General features: G+C 51.8%; 3 non-coding genes across 3 annotated transcripts; 1 reads left to right on the forward strand and 2 right to left on the reverse strand.

Moving 5' to 3' along the window:
• Nucleotides 1-6063: 6063 nt before the first annotated feature.
• Nucleotides 6064-6137, reverse strand: TRNAT-AGU. Its single transcript has one exon. It is a non-coding gene; the product is annotated as a tRNA-Thr (tRNA).
• Nucleotides 6138-11146: 5009 nt separating this feature from the next.
• Nucleotides 11147-11219, reverse strand: TRNAK-CUU. Its single transcript has one exon. It is a non-coding gene; the product is annotated as a tRNA-Lys (tRNA).
• A 7072-nt stretch (nt 11220-18291) lies between these two features.
• Nucleotides 18292-18385, forward strand: TRNAI-UAU. Its single transcript has 2 exons — nt 18292-18329; nt 18350-18385. It is a non-coding gene; the product is annotated as a tRNA-Ile (tRNA).
• The last annotated feature ends 677 nt before the right edge of the window (nt 18386-19062 follow it).

Raw genomic sequence — 19062 nt, forward strand, 5'->3', positions numbered from 1 at the left:
TTAATTTGAGCTTGAATAGGGACTGGGAGTGGCTGGCTCACTACAAAAGCAATTTTCCCTCTCTTGGTATTGACACCTCCCCATCAATTATTGGGAGTGAACCACATCTACCCTGACTGAATTGGCCTTCAACACTGGTTCTCCCCTTGTAAGGTAACTCCGGGCTTGGCTACACTTACAAGTTGCAGCGCTGGGAGTTACAGCGCTGGTCATGCAGCTGTGTAGGGCCAGCGCTGCAGTGTGGCCACACTGACAGCTACCAGCGCTGCAGTGTGGCCACACTTGCAGCACTTTCCAGCGCTGTATTGAGAGGTGCATTGTGGGCAGCTATCCCACGGAGCACCTCGTCCCGTTTTGGCGCCGTTTTGGTGCTGAGTATTGTGGGAAGGGGAAGGAAGTGTGTGGGTCATTCCGCTTCCTGTTCCAACGCCCCGTGGTGCATCGCTTCACATCCCAGCATTCTGTCTTTCTGGCAACGTTTGGCGCCATTGTGAGTGTCTGCTCTGTGTGTGAATCGCGATTTCTGTGGGAAATGGAGCCCGAGCTGCTGAGGACTGTGCTGATGAGTGTCGCCAGCACAACACGTTTGGCAGTTGAGCTATTCCTTCAGCTCCAAAGTGACAGCGAGGAGTCTGACGATGATATCGATATCGATTCTCCTGCCGCGTGTGACACTAAAGTGCTTGTGGCATTCATGGAAATGCTCAGCACCGTTGAACGCCGCTTTTGGGCTCGGGAAACAAGCACTGAGTGGTGGGATCACATCGTCATGGAAGTCTGGGATGACGAGCAGTGGCTGCAGAACTTTCGTATGAGAAAAGCCACTTTCATGGGACTGTGTGCTGAGCTCGCCCCCACTCTGCGGCGCAAGGACACAAGATTGAGAGCTGCCCTAACGGTGGAAAAGCGGGTGGCTATTGCAATCTGGAAGCTGGCAAATCCAGACAGCTGGTCGGGAACCAGTTTGGAGTGGGAAAGTCGACCGTTGGAATCGTTTTGATGCAAGTTTGCAAGGCAATTAATCGCATCCTGCTAAGAAAGACCGTGACTCTGGGGAGCGTGCAGGACATTGTGGATGGCTTTGCACAAATGGGTTTCCCTAACTGTGGAGGGGCGATAGACGGGACGCATATTCCTATTCTGGCCCCCCCCCCCCCCTGGCATCAGAGTACGTTAATCGTAAGGGGTATTTCTCTATGGTTCTCCAGGCGCTTGTGGATCACCGTGGGCGTTTCATTGACATTTACACAGGCTGGCCTGGAAAGGTGCATGATGCACGCATCTTTCGGAACAGTGGCCTGTTCAGGAAGATGCAGGCAGGGACTTTTTTCCCAGACAGGAAGATCACAGTAGGGGACGTCGAAAAGCCCATTGTGATCCTTGGAGACCCCGCTTACCCGTTACTGCCTTGGCTCATGAAACCCTATACAGGGAAGCTTGACAGGAGCAAGGACCGGTTCAACTACAGGCTGAGCCGGTGCCGAATGACTGTGGAGTGTGCTTTTGGCCGTTTAAAGGCACGCTGGCGTTGCTTGTATGGGAAGCTAGACTTGGGGGAAAGCAGCATCCCCGCGGTTATATCCGCTTGCTGTACCCTCCATAATATTTGTGAAGGGAAGGGTGAAACATTCAGTGAGGCATGGACCACCGAGGTTCAAGTCCTGGAGGCTGAATATGCACAGCCAGAGAGCAGGGCTAATAGAGAGGCCCAGCACAGGGCTACAAGGATTAGGGATGCCTTGAGGGAAGAATTTGAGGCTGAAAGCCAACAGTAATGTTTGCTGCCTTGCATGGGAGTGAATTGCACTGTTTACACTGTTATTCTATTATCCCTAAAATGATTTGCAGTGCCTCTTTCTTTACTGGGCTAAGGTATCTTTCACTATCTGCTATAATAAAGACTGTTTTCAAAGCCAAGAATTGTTTTATTGTAAAGAAAAAAAATTCCTTGACAGACAGACACACAACATTTCATGAACACAAGAGGGAAGGGGTGTGGGTTGGTGAACTGTACAGTCACAAGTTTGCATATGTCCTGTCTGGAGTGCTGTTTAACGAATCCTGCACTTCAGGGTGCATATACTGCATGGTGATGGGGGTTGAGTGCAGAGGGTAAGGGTGGTAGGTATCAGGGCTGGTTGGTGAACGTACAGGTGTTGGAGGCAGCTGGTGGTGGTAAGAAACTGAATGCTGGGGAAAGGCGGTTTGAGCTGACATTGGGGCACAAGGAAAAAAGCTTTGGGACGGGGGGGGCTGTGGGGCAGCACGGGACTGCTCTGCCTGCATGGCTACGATAGCCTTGAGAGAGTCCGCTTGGCTCGACAGGATCTCTAGCAGCTGGTTTGTGCTTTTCCTCTTTGCCACAGCGTTTCTACGCCAATGTCTCCGGCGGATCATGCTTTCCTTCTCTCGCCACTCCTTCAGTTCCTTTCTCTCTGCAGCAGAGTGATGAAGAACAGTCTTCAGCATGTCCTCTTTGCTCTTTCGGGGATTTTTTCTCAAATTTTGTAGCCTCTGTGCTGTGGAACATCTGCCCACTCCAGGAGTCAAGGTCACTGTAGAAACCCAGAAATGAAACATTTAACAGGGGCAGCATTGTATCCACTATCTCCAGACATGAATTGTTACACTGAGGGAGTTCGCACTTTAACATTCTTTTCCCACACGCATAACACGACAGAAGCCACGAAATGGTGAGTGAGGGGTGCTTATACAGGGAGAAGTGGGGCTTGATTGATAGAGGGGAGCTGGTTGCTTCGGGTAATCTGGAGTGATAGAGGGGTTGAATGAAGATGCAGCTGCAGGGGTGATCTTCACTATCTACCTATCTCTTCACTAAAGAGTCTCCCAACATTTTTCACAGGAGTTAATCCTGCAAGATATCTCCCTGCTGCGAGTCACTAGGGGACAGCGGGAGGCTCTTTTACAGCAATGTGGATTCCGCCCGGGACCCTACGCGGCTTGCCTGTGTTCAGAAATGATTCCCCCGCCACTCGTGGAACAGTGGCGCGGACGCGTCAGCGTGACTGGGACAAGAAACACAGTGGCTCTCCCTATAAACCTGCGCAGGCATATTGCCCACGCTCTGGCTGAAACTTTTGCTGAGATAACTGAAGCAGATTACCGCGACGTGATAGACCACATCAACGGGCTATTCCACATCTAGAGGCTGGCATGCATGCAGCCATAACCCCCCTTCCTCTCCAGAAACATTTCCACCCAGAAAATAAAAGCCGCTTATCGTTAACCCGCTCCTCTGCTTGTCCTTCTGCAACTGCTGGCTGCTGCAATTGGGTACTTTCCTCCTGGCTTGAGAAGAGCTCCTGGCTGCATGCCCACTCTGGGGTGTCTTCCCCCATCCCAGTAGCTTCACTCGTGGTTTCCTCACCCCCCCCGCCGCCGCCGCCGCCGCCGCCTCCTCCTCCTGTCCCCCAGCCTGCTCAGAAGTGTCCATCGTTGTCCTGGGATTGGCAGTGGGGTCACCCCCAAGTATCTCGTCCATCTCCCTGTAAAAACGGCAGGTCGTGGGGGCAGCTCCGGATCGGCGATTACCCTTGCGGGCTTTGTAATAGGCACTCCGCAGCTCCTTAACTTTCACCCTGCATTGTAGTGCGTCCCGATCATGGCCCCTATCCAGCATGGACCTTGATATCTGCTCAAAGATATCGTAATTCCTACGGCCGGAGCGCAGCTGTGCCTGCACTGATTCCTCCCCCCAAACACTGATGAGGTCCATCAGCTCGCCATTGCTCCATGCTGGGGCTCGTTTGCCACGTGGAGGCATGGTCACCTGGAAAGATTAACTGATTGCACTCCACACCTGGCTGCAGCAAACAGGAAGGAGATTTTTAAAATTCCCGGGGCATTTAAAGGGCTGGTCACCTGAGGCAAGAGCAGTAGAGTGCAAACTGATGAGCAGAGTGGCTGAACAGGAATTCTGGGATAACTCCTTATTCCCTGGAGGACACTTAAAGCGCTGGTGAGTGTCCACACCTGCTGAGGAGCGCTGGATCACCAGCGCTGCACTCCTTATACCCCTGCCGGGATGGGTTTTCAGCCAGCGCTGCAACCAGGGAGTTGCAGCGCTGGTTGTGCCCTGCAAGTGTGGACGGGGTGTAATTGCAGCGCTGGAAAGCCTCCACCAGCGCTGCAACTTGTAAGTGTAGCCAAGCCCTCCATTCATGTCATGTTCCAATATATATTTATGTCTGTATCTGCAATTTTCACCCCATGCATCTGGGGAAGTGGGTTTTTGACCCACGAACGCTTATGCCCAAATAAATCTCTTAGTCCTTAAGGTGTCACCGGACTCCTGGCTGTTTTTGTGAAATAAAAGCAAAACACATTCTAAGCTGATCTTAACCCTTTCAGTGCCCTTACAAACTTAGATGCTTCTCACCACAGGCTGGCTGGTTGCTTTTCAGCTGGGGTCTCCCCTTTGATCAGCTCTTCAGTCGCTTGGTGTGGTGATGGCTGTAGGTAGAGGTGGAAGAGAGAGATAAAGCATGGCGAATGACTCTCCTTTTATCATGTCCTTACTTCCCCATTGGCTTTGTGGCCCTCTTCAGAGTCAGGTGAGCATCACTGCGTCTCTCCAAGCAAGGCTGAGCAATTCCCTTCGTGTGGCCTCGTGCAGGTGATGGCTGATTCCCCCAACTTACAGCATAGTGACAACCATACCGCACAATTCTCATAACTTCATATGCATGAATGGTGTACATAGATGGGTAGAGAAATGACTTTCAGCAGATCATATCCTTTCCCCTGATACCTTACAAGTCATGCTCTATATGTAAGATCACGATTATATGAAAATGACGAATATGGGGGTTACAGCACGCTCCCCCAAAGGTATAGAATGTCACACAGATTCTATTTTCATTTATGTAACCAACTTTGACCTCTCTGCCTAAAACTTATAATCACTTACAATCTATCTTTCTGTAGTTAATAAACTTATTTTAATGTTTTATACTTACTTGTGAAATTGTCCAAAGTGCTTGGGAAAGCTGCTCAGATTAAAAAGGCTGGTGCATATTCACTTTCTTTTTGAGGAAGTGGTGAATTAATTAATGAGCTTGCACTTTTCAAGAGGTTTTGAGCAGTGTAAGATGGTACATTTCTGAGGTGCAAGGCTGAGGGCTGGGGAGATATGCTGGTGTCTCTCTATGTATAATTGAGGAGTGGCTTATAAAGCATTCATGCAACTTAGTTGGGTGCATTGCTGCATGTTGTTGGCTGAGTGATCACAGCACATGGAGGGGGTTTTGCTGCTTGTCACTAGTGCAGCATTGTAAGACACAGCCCAGGCTGGAGAGATAAGAGAACAGAGCATTTCCACAGTTTGGGATTGTACCCCGCAGATCCCACCAAACAGAGACCCTGCTGTGACCAGCCATGGTAATACTGAGCTTAGTGCCCTGCCTTGTAGCTTCAACAACTGCACATGCAAGATGAGTTACAGTGACCTTGACCTTGTTTCCATGTTTATCCAAAGCCTCCTTTTGACACTTGTCAGCAAAAAGACCCGTTTCTTTTGCAAGCATTTGTATAGCTAGCCAGAGTCGGGCTTCTCCATTAACAAAAAAGATTGACCAAAAGGAGGCACGTTCAGCAAGGCAGCACTGGATGCTGGATCCTGAATCTGCTCAGCAGCTCTCTTGGCAAGCTCTGCCATGGTGCCACGCTCTGGGACTTCTCCCCTAATTGCTCCATTTTTCATCAACAATAACATGAAAGGTGAAAGGACAGTAATTCTCCATTTCCTGCAAGCCCTGCAGAGAACCCTCTAGAAGGGGCTCTGTGCACAGATATCCCCAGCGAATCACATGGGCGCATGACACAGGCTCTCCTGTCACAGCAAATTGCAGCTGGAGCAACCTCCTTGCCAATGCCAATAGCCTTTTCATCAACACCAGACTGAGGATTTGATTCTCTCCAATGCTCCGTTGGAAAGAAGCCTTTTCCTTCACAAGCAATTACTTGGATTGTCAAGGGAGGTCTCTTCTGTTTCCTAGGAAGACACAGGAAAATGTGAGCAGAGGAGACAAAAGCTATAGAACAAGGCACCACTGGGAGTTGAACCCAGTATCTCCTGTTCACTAGACAAGTGCTTTAGCCTACTAAGCCATGGTGCCTTCCCCAGCAAGCCGTTTGCAACCACTCCACTTGATGGTCCAAGACTACACCTTCAAATTCCAAAGTAAAAATGTTCCCCATTTCCCTCAAGACTTGCAGACCTTGAGCAGGCTGGCTCAGTGCACAGAAAGCCACAGCTGAGCTGACAGAGGGCTTCTAACATGTGCTTCTCCCACAAGCTGCTGTGATCAGATACTGATTAGTGCTCTGTGTTTCAGTCACAGCAGCTTCAGCTCAACTCTGAGTCATGGTAACCTTTCCATCAGCTCCAGACTTACCACTTAACACTTTCCAAGACTTAGCTGCAAGGAAGGGTCTCTGTGTCGTGAATAAGCACTTACAAGGATTGTGCAGTGAGGTCTTTTCTTTTCATTAGAAGAAATAAAAGAAAGGAGCCTGACAGACAAACTAGGTTCAGCAAGGAAGAACTGTCAGGCCAAGCCAGGATCTCCTGGTGAATAGGAAGGCTCTTCAGCCAGCTCTTCCCAAAGATCACTATCCAGAGGCCACTTCCCACAGAGTCCAGTTATGGTTACAGACCCATCCTGAAATTAGAGCAGGATATTTTAAAGCTTATTCTCACAGTAAAGTAACACAATTCAGCCATGTCAGCACAGAGGACAAAGCACTCCGTCATTTCACAGTTATTGCTACTGATCTCACTGACAAACTTCCTTTTCTCGGGGCTGGTCCCAGCACTTTAGGGAGTTTTTCCTCTTCTCCCTTCCAGCTGTGGTGATGGGACTGCAGCAGCTCCCCAGGGCCAGCTCTGCTTTTTCACTTACATCCTTCACTTCTTTGGCTGAAGCTGTGTTTGCCACCAGTTTAATCCATGGCTGAGACCTCAGGTACCAGCAGCTAGTTACAAAGGTTCAATTCCCATCACCAGCAGTGGGAGGTTATCCTGGGCTGCAGGATTTGGCCCATGGACAGTCAAGGTGCTACAGCAGCTACATTCTTACGTGGTGAGTCCTGCAGCCTATTACCAAACTGCTCTGCCATAGTCTGCAGGGGGCCTGACTTGCTGAGAATCTGGCAGAGGAGAGACCCTGGAGCAGAGAAGGAAAATGTCCTCAGCAGTCACAGCCGGCAGGAGCAGCAAAGACTCAGTATCAGACACACTTTTTCACCAGGACAATAAATGTGCACAACCCCCTGATAGATTCTCCATTCACTCCCCCTCCCAAGGAAGCCCTATTCTGCTCTGTTACACTCTCATGGGATGAGAGGGAAGGTCCTCTCATGGGTAAATAACTGGTTACAAGGTAGGAATAAATGGTGAGTTTTCAAAATGGAGAGAGGTCAATAGTGGTGCCCCCCAGGGGGTCTGGGACAAGTGCTATTCAACATATTCATAAATGATCTGGAAAAAGGGGTAAACAGCGAGGTGGCAACATTTGCAGATGATCCAAAACTACTCAGGAAAGTTAAGTCCAAAGCGGCCTGCGAAGAGTTACAAAAAGATCTCACAAAACTGGGTGAAAGGGCAACAAAATGGCAGATTTGTTGATAAACGCAAAGTGATGCACATTGGAAAACATAATCCCAACTCTACATATAAAATGACGAGGCCAAAAATAATTGTTGCCACTCAAGTGAGGGATTTTGGAGTCACTGCGGATAGTTCTCTGAGAACATCCACTCAGTGTGCAACGACGGGCAAAAAAGCAAAGAGAATCTTGGGAATCATTAAGAAAATATCATATTGCTTATGGCCGACCACATGCGTTGGCCTCCCCTCAGGCAGGGGACTTATAGGCTCTTCTGCCAGTTGGTGTTGGCAGCAGCAAGGGCTGGGTCAATGTCTAGGGGAGGAGAGCAGCAGAGAGGGAGGAGGAGAGAGAGTCCCGAGAGCAGGGTGCAAACCGACCAGCTGAGGGTCTCACAGGAGTCCTGAAATAACAGTAGCTCCAGGTCCCATCAGGGCCGCCCAGATGGGGGAGTAAGTGGGGCAATTTGCCCTGGTCCCCGCAGGGGCCCCCACAAGAGTTTTTTGGGGCTCCTGGAGCGGGGTCCTTTATTAACTCCGGGAGCTCTGGAAAACTCTCGTGGGGGTCCGGGCCTCCGGAGATTCTTCCACTCTGGGTCTTCGGCAGCAATTCGGCGGCGGGGGGTCCTTCATGAATGAAAGGTGACTTCATTGAAGTGTTGAAGGGCCTTAATGGAGAGAAAATATTGGGTATTAAAGGGCTCTTGAATGTAGCAGAGAAAGGCATAACAAGACCCAGTGGCTGGAAGGTGAAAAGAGACAAATTCATATTACAACTAAGGCACAAATATTCAACAGCGAGGATGATTCACCACAGGAACAAGCTACCAAGGAAAGTGATGGATTCTCCATCTCTTGATGTCATTTAATGAAGACTAGCTGCCTTTCTGGAATGTGTTGCCCCCCAAAAGTAGCTATTGTGTCATACAGGAGGCCTGTGACATGCAGGGGGTCAGATTAGATGCTCTAATGGTCTCTTCTGGCCATAAAGTCGACTAATATCTGAAAAACTGAGTGTAGCATTGGGAGCAGCGTCTGATGTTTTCCTGTCTAGCCGGCTTGCTGCCTAGAACGAACGCTCCTTGAGTGGGGTGATCCACAGGGAGTAGTTCAAACCTCCAAAGTGCCTGGGCAGGGGCAGGACATTAGCACAGCAAGGGAGGGGTGTGGCAGTGACATCACAAAGGCCTTTTGCAGGACCTCAGACTATTGGTCAAAGGTGGTGGGGAGGTGGTGACCTCACAGAGAGATGCTGACATCAGCCAGGCAGGACAGGGGCAAGGGGCCAGGGAAACCTCAGAGACCCCTGTGGCTTTGCTTCTCCAGGTCTCTCTTTGAGGACTGACAGAGTATTCAGGTTCACGTACGTGAGCACCAGGAGGAACCTCTTTCGAGTTTTCTCCTTCCGTTTTAGTGATTTTACTAGAAAACAGCCGTCCCTGTTTAGAAGGTAAGAGCCTGCTCGAGGGAAGGGGTGCCATGGGGGTGTCACAGTTCGGATGCCGGTGCCCCCCCCACAATGTATGGAAGCTCCCGCCGCCGGCTCTGTGTTCGCAGGGCGGGAGAGAGCAGCATCCATGGCAGTGATTTGCTCCTGGCTGCCAGAGCAGAGCAGCAGGCTCAGCTGTCAGAACTTCCCAGAGCGATGAAAGGGGAGGGGCCCATGGCTCTGTAGCAGGAATGCATGGCAGGCGAGTTCACAGCGGGCATTTTGGGATACTGGAGGAGGCCAGTTATGGTGATATAATGAACAGCAGCATCTACTCTGTCACTTTAAGTTTGCTGCAAAAAGCTCTAGACCTCTCATCAAAGTCGTTTTATTTTGTCAGCAAAGCAGGGCAGTTTTGTCACCAGACGTGGCATTGCAGTGTGTGCACCGGCCACAAGCTGCCGACCGAGGGAGCGTTGTGTGTTTTTCACACACCTGAGCAATGTAATTCTGCTGAAACAACTTTGTAGTGCAGACCTGGCCAAAGATTCACACACACACACACACACACACACACACACACACACACACACACACACACACACACACACACACACACACAGCTTGCAAGGAAAACCTCACCTGCTCCTCTGCTTTGCAGAATCCAAACACCAGCAAAGCTTGTCAGGCCCCGGTGGGGATATCAGGGAGTCAGGTGTGGGCAGGGCCGGCTCTGGCTTTTTTGCAGCCCCAAGCAAAAAAAAATGGGGTGGGGCCACCAGAGCAACAAAACAGGGGGGAAAAAACGGCCCGGGTGGAGCGGCAAAGCGGGGGGGTGTGGGGGGACACAACGTGGCTGGAGCAGCAAAGCGGGGGGCGGGGGACAACACAAAAACGGTGGGGCTGGAGCAGCAAACCAGGGGGTGGGGGGAAAGACAATGGCGCGGCCGGCAAAGCAGGGGAAAAACAAAATAAAAAACCCCACAGGGCGGCCGGAGCCAGGGGACTCCCTGTGCTGCAGAGTGCGCGCCCGGTCTAGTGGGGGGGAAGGGGAGGGAGCGGGGGGAGAGAGAAGGGGGGCGGCCAGCGCTTCAGCGGGGCACTCACCACGCGGCCCCGACTGCCACGCCGCCTGGCACCCTCACTCCTTCTCTAGACTAACCAGTCCTAATATCCTGTAACATGGTTATATTCCACCACCTTCACTGGTTACACCCAACAAAATTAATTATACAGCAGACAGAAACAATCACAGACCCAGACAGAGACCATGCAAATAAACATACAAAACAATGCAGAAGGGAGGATTTCACAACTACATCTATACAGACATAAGGGTTTTCCAGCTGTGTCTATTGATAAGTGAGTTCTTGCCAGACAGGATGCTACCAAACTAAGTTTCCCTTTCTCTGGAGGGGATGGAATATCAGGGCAGGATTGTATTCCTAACAGCCCAATCGCACCTTATTTCAATGTGACTAGTTGGGAATGTGAGGATGTGACCATACACCTCCCACCTTATGGCTGCCTTTGCTGCTTAGCCGAAGAACCAGGCCTCAGACTGTCACAGTGAGAGAAGGCCATTACACAGACAGACAGTGATTTTTTATTCTTTCTTTTATATCTTTATAACTAGCTAAGTGATAAAAATACACCTAAATTCTTAAAGTACAGGCCTCTGCAGACTGGCCTGAATCTCTGTATCCTAACAGTCCTTGAGGTCAGGCAGCCTCTGGGTAAGGGGGTGGGGACTCAGATCCTTCCCCTGGCCAATTCCACCAGGGTCGTGTATAAACCAGGCAAGTTCCCCACAATTGCCAGACCAGATGCCCCCTGTACACTTGTGCTCTGTCCTCATTGCTTCTCTGTCTCTCTTCCCCTCATCTCTGCTGCTCCCCCCCTGGGCTTTCTCAGCACCTGGCCCCACAGCGCTTCCTGGCAGCCAGAGACTGCGCTATCTGCATCTGCAGCCTCTCTCCTGATTGCTAAGGAAAGGAACTTTTCCAGGAAATGGCCACAGTTTCTGGGAATCCCTGTGTGGCTGTGAACAGAATTTGGCTCCTGGCACACAAGGCAACTTAAAAGCTGAGCACCCAGACAGGGGCTTGAACCCTGGAGTCTCAGATTAAGAGCCTGATGCTCTACCAACTGAGCTACCTGGGCTTGTTAGGAAACATCTTCACCATTCACCACAAGAGTGATTATCCCAGTGTGCAGGCAAGAGTGAGCAGGCAGGCAAAAGAGAGGCAAAAAAAGTCCCAGGAACCCCTCCTCTTTTTCTGCACAGCCACTGCCTGTCAGCAGGATTCCTCCTCCTCCTCAGGGAGAATAAATCTCCGCACCTAGACAGCCGGTCCGTCCGCTGCACCCCAATCCCCCATGCCTGAGCCTCCCTGCCAAAGCCCTGCACCTGGCTCCAGAGAATTAAGTCTCACGTGTCACTGGGAACTTGATTTCTTGTGCCCAGAGAGTCTTGGCCCCCCTCAGTAGCTGACCCGAGAAACACAGTGTCCGGCTTTTCCAAAGAAGAGCTTAGACCCCCTCATCATGTAGCCTAAAGGATAAGGCATCTCCCTGTGGATCGGATGATTCAGGATTTGAGTCCCCTCATGGTTGTGCTCACTTTGTGCTGCAAGTCCTGCTCCCTTCAGGGCTGGAACCTCTTCTTGGCCGCTCAGGCCAATGCTCTGGCTTCAGCTAGAGCCCCGGGAAGGAGTTGGGGGTTGGGCGTCACAAAGGCTGGGGCATGAGCCCCAGGTGCTTCCAGTCTCGCCTTTGCCCTTCCTGACTTGCCAAAGAAAATGGGCGGCTCCACTTCCAAAGTCAGCACCATGAGTGGGAACGGTCAGAGGCCCCACCAGGGGTGCTGGCCCTGCTTTCCTACCCTCTTCTGATGTTGGCCACAGAGCATCAGTAGCCGCCCTGCATGCTGGTCTGTGGGTGGCCTTCAGTGGGGTTCAGCACAGCAGGGAGCAGCCTGGCCCTGTGGCTGTCTGCTGGCCACACATAGGCATGGTCCTCTCCTCCTCTTGCCCTGGCCTCCGCTGCTTTTAAGCCTTCCCTTGGAGCTGTCAGCACCAGCCGCCTCTGCTCTAGGTGCCCAGAGGAGGAGAGGTGCTGGGCTCCCACCTGCCCAGCCCTGCTTCCTTCAAGCACAGTGGCAAGTGCCAGACTTGTGGGCACCAGGTGAAGCCGTGAGAATCCCAACCCTCAGGTGTCAGTCTAACGCTCTCCCAACTGAGCTACTTTGGCAGCTGTGTGATAATATTTTGGCCTGTTGCTTCTCTGCCCGAGATATTTTTGCGGCAGTTGCACACAAAAAGGACGTCATTGGGAGGTGTCCATGAAGACAAGACTTGCTTTTGCCTGCCTTGCTCAGCTTGACTTGCTGCCTCACCCCGTTCCTGCCCTAGTGCCCGGGTTGACCTGGTGGTGGAAGGGGACTGGGGGCCAGTGGCGCGGGGAGGAGGTTGAGCTGGACCCTGAGCTAGACTAGACCCTGACAGTGAGAGTCTGGCCACCGCCTGCCGCCCCATCCTGTTGTCCTGGCTTCCCCCACTGGGCGTCATTTCGGGAGGGAAGTGGGGCTTCTGCCTCCCCTCCCCGATTTTCACACCGCAGAGGAGTGTGAACAGGAAAACGAACGGCTGCTCCACACCCCCACCGGAGGAACCCGACACCCTTAGCTGCTCCCCTCGCTCCCCCACAGCTATGCTACTGAGTGGAAGCGTCCTGTGCCCAGCACACAGAGGTCTATCAATCAAAACCCTCTTCTGCCAGCACCGGGCCTCCTTCTTCTTACACGGGGCCTGCAAGCGAGGGGGCGGCTGGCACAGCACCAAGAGTCTAACCTGTGTGGCAGGAGGCGGCTGACACCCGCAGCCTGCTGGGGAGCTCCCAGAAGTTATTAATGGACAGAGACTCCTCAATGCCCTTAGTGACAAGGGTTTGGGGGTCACCGAGGCCAGTAAGGGGGTCACTATGTCGGCCCTATAACCCTGGGTGTCAGGTCACTGTGCAGCTTTGATCTAGAGCTCGGATCCCAACAACCGACCAGCAGCCCACAGCCTCCCCTTGGGTCTGCCCCACCTGGTTACTCCTTACAGGCCGACCTCACCCCCCTTCCAGCCCCGGATTCACCCCCTAATCATCCTACTGCCACTCAGAGCCACAGCCGTGGAGGTGCTGAAGGAGGGAGGGGTGACTCTAGGGTGGGGTTCTTCTCTAAAGATGGCTGGCAGAAAGGTGGTGCTCAGCTCTGTGAGCCACCTGCCCAGGTGCCTCGCTGCCAGGGGATGCAGACATTTCTGTAAGGTGATTAAATGGGTATTTGGCTTCTAAGTGAATGTGAGGAATGTGCAATCCTGAGAGGGAATTTCCATCCTTCTTTCTACTACTCTTCAGTGGCCTAATGGATAAAGCATTGGCTTTGTGGGTTCAAGTCCCATCTGTAGTGAAAAATTCCTTTCTTCTTGTATATTGCAAAGAAACCTGGTGTTATTTTCACCAACAAAGCTGGGAGACGTTTGAACACAAACAATGGGATCTTGGGAACAATCCCCCAGAAACAGCATCTTCCGCTTGACAAATGCTTTCTAGACCCATCAGTAGCAAACAGTTAATACTAGTATTTGTCTGAGAATAGAAGGAAGGGGAGTGTTTACTCCGACACCTCAATTAGAAAAACAGACAGAAAGAACAAGGCTGTCCTGAAAGAGAATGGATCTGTCTGGAGACGAAGCAGAACCTGAGAATGAGCCAACAGTGTGAAAAGGAGAACTTCAAATGTGTGTTAGGTGTTAGATTGGTCTGGTAAATTTCAAGAAAATACCAATGCTCATAGACTGCTGCAGACACTGGCTGCTTCTGATCTTTTACTGAGAGTTCATTGAGAAATATTTTCCTTAACTATGTTATGGAATATTAGGTGGGCTATGAAGGCACCATTCCTCCTGCTTTCGCCCTTCGAGACAACACGGCTACATGGCGTGCGGCCAATGCTCACCTTCCAGTCAACTGCTAGAGAAGACAACACAGACAGGGATGGCAGCAGGGCAGACTGGAGCTCCACGGAGATGGTGGGACCAGGTCTCATCAATGGGGAGGTGGCCACCCCACCATGCACAAGGCTGAGTCAGCAAGTGCGACGTGTGCTCCACGGTGCCCCTACTCCCTGCATGTGGTGGTGGAGGGCAGTTACTGAGTTCACTTGGTCTGGCAAATTTAGGGCTTGGCTACACTTGCAGAGGTAGAGCGCTGGGAGTTAAACCACAGCAGGGAAACCGCTGCCGTGTGTTCACACTGACAGCTGCAAGCGCACTGGAGTGGCCACATTAGCAGCTCTGGCAATGCCACAGAGAGCAGTGCACTGTGGTAGCTATCCCAGTGTGCAAGTGGCTGCAACGTGCTTTTCAAATGGGGGACGGGGGTGGAGTGTAACAGGGAGTGTGTTGTGTGTACGTGGGGGGAGTGACAGTGTGTTTGGGGGGCTGAGAGTGTGTCAGGATGCTGTCTTGTGTGTTCGGACAGCAGCAGACCCCCACCGCCCCTCATACACACTCACAACAACAGCAGCATTCCACACTAATGGTTGCTTTGTCCCGGAGCAGATAAGCTGCCGGCTGTCAGAAACGGAGCTTTGAAAGGGGACATCCGCATGCCTGCAGCCGATTTCAAAACAATGACCAGAGTGGGCACTTGACTTCAGGGGATTATGGGACATTTCCTGAGGCCAAACACAGTGCAGTAACGCAACACGTCATCCACCCTGATGCCCGGGTATTTCAGCAGGGCTCAGCGAGTTTTATACTTCTCATGGAGGTGGATTACCAGGAGAGCTCCACCTACAGAGCCCAGGTGCTCCATGTGCCTTGCGAGTGTGGACACCTCAGGAGTTAGGGCGCCCGGGGCTGCTTTAATGGGCTCTAACTTGCAAGTGTAGCCAAGCCCCTAGACTATGTCACTTGTGTGACTTACTTGTGCTATTGTAATAAATAAAATAGACGTGCAATGATCAGAAATTGCACCAGCAGAGAAGTATATTAAAGGGAAACCCTAAGGAAATTAAGAGTTTAAATTATCCTCCACATGTCCCGCGTCCCACTAAAATGAATCCAACCCACAGTGCACGTGGGCAGAAGTATCAGTGTCAGGATGCTACATTGTTAGCACAGTAAATGAAGCTGCAAAATAAATGATGTTTAAATGACCTCACTCTATTTTTTACAATCCGGTATTAAGAGGTAATAGATACAGATGGACAGCAGGCAGGGTCACTTGGAGGACGAAGCCTTTATGCTTCCATCCCCCACCACTGTCAAGTTTTAGCCAATTAGGACAAGTCAGCAAATAAGAACAACCTCAGGTCTCAGTAACTGCTCCAGGTAGCAAAGTCCTACAGGGAGCAGTTTCTGGCACTACACCTGCACAGCTCTGCTCCCCGGCTCTTCCCGGGCTCCTGCTCTCTCCTTAGCTCCGCCCCACTCTGGCCCAGGCAGTTCCAGCTCCCACGGAGGATGGGACCCCCTGGCCTGGTGACTCCCTCATTACACTGCCTGGCCTGTCAGTGCGGCTACCTTGGAGCTTTGGCCTCTCCCCATTGCCTCTGGGGACTGTGAGTCTCAGGAGAGGTGGAGAGGTGTGTTGGGCTCCAGCCTGGGACTCTGCCTCCCTCCTGCCTAGCCCTGACTGTGAAGCCTGGCCCTGGCCCTCCTTCCTTTAAATGCCATGTGGGCAAGAGGAAGAGTGTGGCAGCTGCAGGGACCAACGTTGTGGACATCAGGTGAAGCAGCAAGAAACAACCATATGGTCAACCGACAGGAATCTCTAGCCAGACTGTTAAGTTCTAGGACCCCAACCTATAGCCGCCAGCCCATTGAACCAGCCGGACCAAAGACCTATCTCTAAAGGTCCCTGGTTCAATCCCAGGCTTTGGCAGGACCTTTCATCCCTCTTTGCACAGTGGTGGCTTGTTTTCTGGGAGCACAGTGGTCCCTGCACCCAAGGTGAGTCCCTGAGCTTGGGTTCTGCAGTAAGAAAAGATATTGTGGGCTTCTGCCCCTAATTGGCTGGCCTGACATTTAACAATGAGTGACAGGAGCTGTCTCTCCTAAGTGAGTTATTGGTGGACCCAATATAGCAGGAAGAGAGTGCTAGAGGGGGCGCTGGGCAGTGACAGGCAGGTATAGAGGATGAAAACTCTTCTGTGCAGCTGAGGGAGGGCAGTACCAGAGAAGGGGCATGTGTGAAAGTGGCCATGTGGAAGGGAGTTGGGGGCCCAGGAGGAGGCACTTGATGTTCAGTGTCTTGGAGCAGCTGGGCTTGGACATGGTGTTCAGGAAATGCACATTAACAACTCTAGGGTAGCTTGATGGGCAGAGGGTGATTGGAGGAAGGGCCCATCTCTCTGGTCCTCCAGGCCAGGGAAGAATGATGGGGTTGGAGTCTTGTTCTTCACATTCGCAGTGTGAGTACAGAAGGTGGTGGAGCTCCGACCAGGGAGGGCATTACTGGTGGCTTTGTGCTCCATGGCACTGGTTACGGCTATATTAGTGTGTATGGTCCCCAATTAAGGCATGAAAGGAAAGTTCTATGAAGGAACTGGCTCCCTTCTTCTAGACCGCACGGTGTTTGGTGTTGGGGGGGATTTCAATTGTTGCACTGGCCTGAGGACTGCTGGTCCTGTTTTCCCGACCGTCAGAGGAAACTCTTCTATGATGAGCACTGCCTGGCGCAGGTCTGTAGTGAGATCGGCTTAGAGGACGTGTTTCTCCGTAATGGAACGAGTGGAGGGCGGGCGGTAGCCTCCTATTCCTCTGACCCGAGCTCACACCAGCCGCAGAGGGGATACACCTTTCTGCGGGGACAGGCCAGGAGTCGCACTGACCGGATTTCCGTGAAGGAGAGCACGTCGACAGCCCAGTGCAGGGTGGTGCAAATGGACTGTTCGGATCATGCAGCTCTCACCGTGTGCTCAATGTGGGCAATTCCCTGACCCAGGGCAGAGGATATTGGAAACTGAACATCCAGAGCTTGCAAGATAAAGGAGCAGGGGGGCAAGGCCTGGCAGTGTTGGCAGAACAGGAAAGCATCAGAGGGTTCTGTGGCAACCAGGGGGATTGGTGGGAGTCGGTGAGGGAGGAATTGGCTGCTTTGTTCCGGTGGCTGGGGAAACACCACAACATTAAAGAAACCAACAGTGCCAAGTCCTGCAGCGTCACCTGTGGGATTTCCACAAGAGCATCCAGGCAGGGGAGCCAGTCAGCGTGTGACTGTACGACCGGATCAAGCGACAGCTGCCCGAGTTCCAGGAGATGAGGCTGCAGTTGGCTGATATGAGCGGGAGCATCGAGTGAAGGGAGGAGCAGACTCCCCTGACATTTTTGCAGCCTGCAGGGAATGGAGACAAAGCAGGGGGATGCAGGGACTCAGGGCAGGACCCATGGATCCGGTAGAGCAGGACCACAGTCGCTGGAGGAGGAGAGAGAGTCCTCCTCTTTCAGGGTCAACTAGAGTGAGTTTTTTCCCTCCTGCTGGGTGACTGATGCCACTGGAGATAGGTCTTTGGTCCGGCTGGTTCAATGGGCTGGCGGCTATAGGTTGGGGTCCTAGAACTTAACAGTCTGGCTGGAGATTCCTGTCGGTTGACCATATGGTTGTTTCTTGCTGCTTCACCTGATGTCCACAACGTTGGTCCCTGCAGCTGCCACACTCTTCCTCTTGCCCACATGGCATTTAAAGGAAGGAGGGCCAGGGCCAGGCTTCACAGTCAGGGCTAGGCAGGAGGGAGGCAGAGTCCCAGGCTGGAGCCCAACACACCTCTCCTCCTCTGGGCACCTGGGGTGTTGTTCCCCCCTGTTCAGACACCCCTGGGGCCCTGCACTTCACACAGCTCTCCCTGATTTCAGCTGTTAGTGAGGGAGCCTCACTGCTAGCGCAGACTGGGCAGTTTCTTGCATGAGAGACACTGTCCCAAAGCAGGACTAATACTTAGAGCTGGTTCTCAGTGATTTCCGATCTCTTGGTCTGCAGCAAGACTCTCCATTGAGTCTGAACCAGCTCTGTTATTACACAGGGAAGAACAAAAGGGTAAAATGGGGCCTGGAACCCTTAAGAAGAATCCACCCCACCAAGTACAACACTTGTCGCTACCTGCTCTCAGCTCCACTGAGAATGTTTTGGGGTCACGCCTTGCCTGTATCAACCTAGGGAACTGGGAGAACAGCAATTAACAGGTGCTCCAGTGGCGCAATTGGTTAGCCCACAGTACTTATAGGGGAGTGCTGAGAGGAGCTATGCTGAGGTTGTGAGTTCAAACCTCACCTGGAGCACTGGTTTTCATTAGCCAAGTGGTGTCACCCCCTCATTTGGCCCTGTGGAATGTAGAATTCCAGCCCTGGGGACCCTCAGGAGGGGGCTAATAAATAAATGGCCCCTTCACTTATTACCTCCTCTCCAGAGCACAGGTCAGACTCAACAATCCTTTCTCCCCCCCAGCCCCTGTGCCAGGATCCCTCAAGCAGAGCCTGGAGTCCTGCCCCTGGCGTCTGTACTATTGACAAAGACTAAGTGACAGGGACAAAACACTCAAATCCCACCTGGTGCGGGGAGCCAGGTTTGCTCTTCAAATTCTGTCGTTGGTACATTTCCAGTTTTGGGAATGTTCCACAACAGCATTTAATGGGAAGCTGCCTGCAGAACAGTTACACTGCACAGAGCTCCTGTGGAGGAGGGGTGGGAATTAGTAACATTTTGAGGATCGTTTGGGAAATGAGCCTTTGCTGACAAGGTTTGTCTCTGTTCATATTTCACCTTCAGGTGTTACGTTGAGGGATCTTTAGTATATTTTTGTGAGGTTAATAGCTATCTCCTCAACTTTATTTACTCAACTTAAAAATTGGTGTCACTTGATTTTTGCATCTCCCTGTGAAAATACAACTGACACGTGTGGCTTTCTACAGGGGGTCATGATGTTAAAGTTGGGGAATTCAGTCTCTGTACTTCTGGT

This window comes from Mauremys mutica, unplaced genomic scaffold (genome assembly GCF_020497125.1).
Source record: "Mauremys mutica isolate MM-2020 ecotype Southern unplaced genomic scaffold, ASM2049712v1 Super-Scaffold_100342, whole genome shotgun sequence".
NCBI classification, from domain to species: domain Eukaryota; kingdom Metazoa; phylum Chordata; order Testudines; family Geoemydidae; genus Mauremys; species Mauremys mutica.